Below are 7158 nucleotides of genomic sequence, written 5' to 3' on the forward strand. Positions count from 1 at the left end.
CATTCCCTGATGGCTTTTGGCGTTTCTTTTGGTAGCAAGAAATGATTAATTAACCTTATAATGCAGGGGTACTATATAAATAATAATGATCGGGTTATCTGAAAAATTAATTTTTTTAATAGACATCTTTGATATAATATAAAAAAATTACACATCCAATAGGTGAGTGTCGCTTCATCGATGCTTACATAAATATACATGGTGAGTGTGCATCATATTGCACATCCAATAGGTGAGTGTCATCTCATCGATGCTTACATAAATATGCACGGTGAATGTGCATTATATATATATATATATATATATGAGTTTTGATATGCTGCTGCACACCTAACGTACACGTTTATGTGAGTATTGATAAGGTGAAACTCAACTATTGGATCTGATGAAATATAAAAACATTACACATCCAATAGGTGAGTTTCACCTCATTGATGCTTATATGCACGGTGAGTGTACATCATATCAAAACTATATATATATATATATATATATATATATATATATATTATATGTGGATGTCAATTTCTAATTAACTTAGATAAATGACAAATGACTATGTAAACGAATATCAAACATTACCTTCTGCCATTGATATTCCAGCAAACTCGGGATAATTTGTATATTAAATATTTCTAACACTTTATTAAAATTGGGCTAAGAGAGTCCTCAAACGACAATTTTATATGCATACTCATTACTATAATCAAATAAGATATGGGATTGTAATGAATAAAAAAATAAATTGATGAAGAGATTATGCAATATACTGAATATTAGATTATAACAAGATTATGGTAAGATGACAAATAAAAACTTATCCAAAGGTTTATTTATTTATTTATTTATTTATAAAAACTTATAAAAATACACAGTTCTATATCCAAACTTGCGCAACAAATTTCACTTTACAAACATGATAAAATACGAGAAAATATATGTATATGTGCTATTTGGATCAATAACATAAGTTATATTATATATATCTCTCTCACACACGTGTATACACACATATATAATATTCTAGAATCGAACGATTGCTATTTTACCAAAAACTATACCTGATGTCAATTGTGCAACTCAATTATTTTTAATCGTAAAACAACTCAAACGACAAGTTTCAATTGTTCTACCAGCAAAACCAATAATTGCACCTCAACACAATACGTTCATTTTTTCTAGCTTTCAAAGTCGTCAACCATTCATGACGCGAACAACTTCAAGTCATTCATGAAAAAAATTTATAATATAAAGTGTAACATGCCATCCGTTCGAGATCCATAACGAATAAGTTAAATCACTACAAATCTAAATTTAATTTATTAAGAGCTAGCAAGGTAGGTAGGGTATTTGAAGATATTTTGTGTTCCAGATGAAAGTCTTTTCAACTGGCCATATTTGTTTCCCGACAATGCTACAAGGTATGTATGTAGAAGCATGCCATCAAAACACAAAGAAGATCAATAGATGCCATTAATCTTGTCGTGGATAATGCTATCAATTTAAGACCATATTTGTATAGTATCCTCACAATCATTCTACATACGGCTGGCTACACAAACTAGACAACTTTTCATGTTTATCCATTGGCAAAAACTTACGTGAGACAGTTTCACATGTCGTATTCTGTGAGACAAATATCTTATTTGGGTCATCCATGAAAATGTATTACTTTTTATGCTAATAGTCTTTTTATTGTGAATATCGCTAGGGTTGACCCATCTCACAGATAAAGATTCGTGAGACCGTCTCACAAGAGACCTACTCTTATCCATTCATGAGAGATGGGTGGATGGTTCAATGGTATATATTTACATACACGAGCCGAATGGATCTATCATGATCAAAAGAGTGTAGAGCCTTGGTCTGGACCTATAAGCTTGCCAATTTATCGTTTTTATGATCGTCGGTTTAATTTTCGAACTAATCTTGAAAATATTTGCACATTAAGGGGTGTCACATTTCGCTGCTTCGATCGTGCACAGTTCCATCCTTGTTCCCGTGAGTTCTTTTTAGCTATAGTAAAAATAATAGATGATTTATAATTGTTAGCTTCAAATGATTTAAAATGCAGAAAATAATAGGTTTAACACGAAACACGCATAACATAAACAAAACATATCTAAAACATTGTATGCAATAATGTTCATTGTCACGCAAGACCCGAGGTGTATCATGACATTGGCGTTGCTATCAAATTATATATTCGAAAACATCAAGTCTTAGAAGTACGAATTTCACAAATTCAGAACCAGTTACTCGTTCATAAAAATCGAACGATATAAATTTAACTATTGTTTAACAGTGATGAAAACATAAAGTAATGTATATAACATAAACAATGAATTGTCTAATAAACGCAGCGGATTAAAATAATAAAAGTTAATCTACCGAATTATTTAAATCTCTTTCACCATTCTCAGAACTGAATTTGTTTATCTTCCTCGATCTATTCTTCGTTCTTATTCGAGAGAGAGATATAGTTAATATGTGAGTGATATGGTCGTCACTTAGTAAACATGAGAGTGCTCTTAATCTTTAAAATCATTTTCTAACAGAAATTGCGATATAAAAATAATAACACACACACACACATGCACACACACACATATAAATATTCTTATTTTCAGAAATAAATAAGTACCTAACTTATGCACCGAACAAATTATGAATTTCATGGCTAAATGATATCAGTCTCCTACATTTTAATCTTCTAAAGGGATGTGACATGAATCAATAATCAAGTATGTTCATAATATATATTTCTATAATTTGTTCATAAACTTCAGTGCTTCAAATATAAAGAATTCAAGAATCATACATAAAATATATGTTAGTCGGTTTTAAAACAAATAACATGTGTTAAAACAACAATCCTATTTACAATAATTAGCTAAAAAAATTCGTTCCGTATTTGACAATGGTTATGTCATCACTACTGAAAGATTGCTCGAAAATTAGGTTGCTCCTTGCTTGAACCATTTAGAGTGATTTGTTGCAGATTTTGTGTAACACTAACTCATACATTTAAGTTTTATTTATAGTATAAAAATATGACTATTAGCCTCCTATTTATTGCCATTATCTGCCATAATATTGAATTAATTTTCCAGTTACAAATTTGAAATAACAGCTTACTGTTGAAATGATTTGCTGAAATGGTCTGCTGAAACTTCGTACAGCTGAATTCGCTCGAACATTTTCTCGTGATAGTTTTCGAATCTCATGAACTTTTTAAAATTTATCGAACCGAACTCAAACTAGAGCTCTGATTCGAACCGGACTCAAACAATATTTTTAAGAGTTTTCGAACTTCGAATTGAACTCAAATATATCAATGTATAGCCGATTTCAAACATTAAAACTTTCATCATATTTGGCTTGATTTAGCTATTTTACACCCCTAACTAGGCCTCTATACTGTGTTTGAATTTAAGCAGACGTTAATATGAGGGAAAAATGTGAAAATCCGAATTCAATTCAGTCTTGAAATATTTCATGCATTTCGATTAAATGTGCAGAATGTGCTTTCTCCATTTAAACACCATTATTCAAAATTGAATTGGCCAATCTGTAACAGTACAATAAAAGAGGATTAAAGGCCATTTGATCCATTGTTCATGTTATGATGAGGAAAGAGTTTAGAGAGGAGGGGGGGAGGGGTGAATGTACTCTTTCAAAATTTGCTTTCTAAAAATGATTTTTCAACTGTTTTGAGACGGTTGAGAATTCTTCTCAAACTTGTTAGAAATATGAACCACTATAGAGTGCGGAAGACGGTTCAAGATTTCTAATGTTAACTTAAAACTTGTTGGCAAGCTTATCAATGAGATGTAGTGTGAAAGGTAAGTGCTTGCGGGAAGTAAAGACACAAGGTTTTTTACGGATGTTCATAGATAAATACTAATACGTCACCCCTTCTTTCTTTTCAAGAAGGATTCCACTAAAAGACTTTGACTTTACAAATTTTTTTTGTAACAGCCCATTCCAATTAGGACTAATCACACTGCCTGTTTTGGTACTCTTAGTGATCACTTTACAATTCTGGATTTTAAGAACACTCGGTTCACCAGACACCACAACTTAATCTAAATAACCGAAAGGTTACTGATACAAGTAAATTGATTTTGGTAGCACGAAGATTACCCTATAATGATCAGATATCTTTGTGTTCAGTGCGTGCTTATGAGTGATGAAGTAAGTAAGCTTTTGAGTGCGCTATGAATCTTTGAAGTATGCAAGCTTGTGATGATTTTACTCGTGTGAAATTTGATAATGTATTGCACTTGCAGACTTCCTTCTCTGTTAATATAGGCGATAGTTCCAACTGTCGAAAAGATTGAGTAACATTAACTTGTACTAGAGAAAGGCTGTGTCACCATCAGCTGCAACCACATTTAATGTTCTTCAGATAAGCATTAAATGTTCTCTTTGCTGTCATTTGCCTTGAGTCCCGTTCTGAAGAGTTTGCTACAGAGTTACCTTTTACGGTAATTGATTTTATCCACATACCTTTTAAAGATAAATGATCTTTCCTTTCTGGGATAGTGATATAAATCGTTCTCGGGACTGATGTAGGAATACATTGATTTTGAAATGGTGCAAGCTCTTGAATGTCCTGAACTGGTCAGAGAATGTCTTTCATTAAGTAGGCAATAAATAACCTTCTTTAATGATGTCTTTCAATCAATCAGTTGAGAGTTCCATCTACTTTTACTCTGTGCAGTTTGAATTACTGACGGTCTTAAAGTCAGGCAGTCAGGTTTCTCTAGTTCATCCTTTGTTAGAGCGGTTAGAACTCTTTTGGCTTAAGCCGGTTGAGAAACAGTCCTAGTTGCAGAGCTGGGCGGTTGAGCTAATATCTGTTACATAAAAGATATGAAGCTGTTTCTTGAAATAGTGAAGTGCTATTTTGATTTTGTCAATCACCAAAACTTTTGGGTAATAATTTTTTTAATTTGTTCAGCAGTCTCACAGCCGATAAAAAATACAAGCATGCAGCCTTCAAATTCGAAAATTTAAATGGGACACATGCATTTGGTCTGGAGGAGTTGTAATCGCTGATTTAAGGTCCGTTAACATCCATTATTTAGTGGTAACAACTCCCTATTCAGATGATTGTTTTCACTTATAAATAGTGGCCAGAAGTTGAGGGAAAACACGACCAAAGCATCACCAAATTCTTGCAATTGCCGAGCATCGGAGTATGTTATATTCCAAACGAGAAGCGCGGTAGGAATTACAATATTTCAGCGGCATCTTGAAGCTAACGTTCTGACCATTTCGAAGTACAATTCTGCTCAGTTTTTAAACTCCTTCCTTTGTCCATTTAGAATCCCTTTCAGTAGCAGTTGATGACGTGGATCGGACACGTCAATATTTTCTAGCACTATATTAGTAATTTCTAATATCATATCAGTATTTTACTATATCTCGTCAATATTTTTCACCATATAAGCGTTTCGTTGAAATATGATTTGTAGCCAAGAAAAATCAAAGTTATTTGTGCAAAATCAAACTTTGAATACTTAGTGGACCAAAACTCAAAATGAGACAATTCAATGGAACGAAAAAGTTATTTTTCCTAATTTTAACGTGTTTGTTAACTTGTTAAACCAATTATTTCGTGATTATATTTATTATGCTCTATTTGGACAAGTATTTTTTTTAAAAAAAATTTAGTGTTTTATAAGTGAAAAAATTTAAAGAAAGTGTTTGGACAATATTTTTGTAGAAAGTTTATGAAAATATTTTTTTATATCAAAGTATAATTTTTAAATAATAATTTGAGAGGTATTTTTTTTTATGTTTTTAGAATAATAGAGAAATTTTTTCAAACACATTTTTATCTGTAAAAAATGTTTTTTTATGAGTTATTTAAGCATTTGAGTTTTTCAGTATTTGGTGTAACTGTTAATAGATTATTGTTTGGAGTTTTGTTATAAATGAATGCAATATTTGATAGAAGTTGTTTTCACTAAATGCATGATATTAAGTAGTCATTTATACGCAACCCGATGAAATAATGCATGTCACAAATTTAAAATATCTACAAAAATATTCATAGAACTTGGCCAACTTTTACGCCAAATCAATCAAATTGAAATCAAACAAAAAATATTCAATATGTTTCCTTTGAATATGGTCCAATACGATCAAGACATATCTATTCGATTGGACTATCTTTGAGATCTTTCCCCCCAATTTTTTTTTTTTATAAAATATGATTTAAAAAAATGCACTTTATCTCGACACCAATATGCCTTTTAGGTTGGTAGGCTTTTTAAGGCAAAAACTTATGTGAGACGGTCTCACTGATCGTATTTTGTTAGACGAATATCTTATTTGAGTCATCCTATGAAAAAATATTATTTTTTATATTAAGACAATTACTTCTTATTGTGAATATCGGTAGGATTGACCCGTCTCACAGATAAAGATTCGTGAGACCGTCTCACAAGAGACCTACTCGTTTTTTAATCGCTATCAAATCCCTCTTTCTTTTCTTCTTTCTCATATACTCAAATTAGACTGTAAGATGATATTATAGTATATGACCTACTCGACTCGAGCTCGGTCAGATCAAGTTAATCGACGTTAGATCGGTCTGAACTGCTTGGTTCAATCGCATCTCTACAAAACCCGGAAAATAAATTTAGGAATATGATTATTCTTGCTACAATTTAGTTCGTGTGACGCTGTTCTTCGTACATTTTTCACTATTTTTTTTTAAAGTCCGAGTCTTTACCTATTTTTATAATGGCTTTGAAAGGGACTTATTGTATTAGAAACACAAAGATAATGATAATGATATCTCAAATAATTAAAATAGTACTATCTCACTTTTGTTTCTTCGACATTATCCCGGACAAGGTTCATAAGGTGAAAAATAAAGTGTCATGCAAACTCCCTTTTAACTCAAAAAAACAAAAAATGTAACTAAATATGAATGGACTTTTGAAGTCTAAAAGGAAAAAGAATTATGAGTTCATCTTTCATTTTTTCTTTGAAATTTTTGGTTCTTAAGTGATTAGTTCCGTGTAGGCCACATGTCAACGCCAGATCAGCGTCACACGGAAAAAGACTAAAATTGTCACACACACAAAAAAAACACAGATACAATGAAATTTATAAATGATCAAAATCATTTAGAGACAA

This window comes from Primulina tabacum, chromosome 17, assembly GCF_025594145.1.
Source record: "Primulina tabacum isolate GXHZ01 chromosome 17, ASM2559414v2, whole genome shotgun sequence".
Lineage (NCBI taxonomy): Eukaryota > Viridiplantae > Streptophyta > Magnoliopsida > Lamiales > Gesneriaceae > Primulina > Primulina tabacum.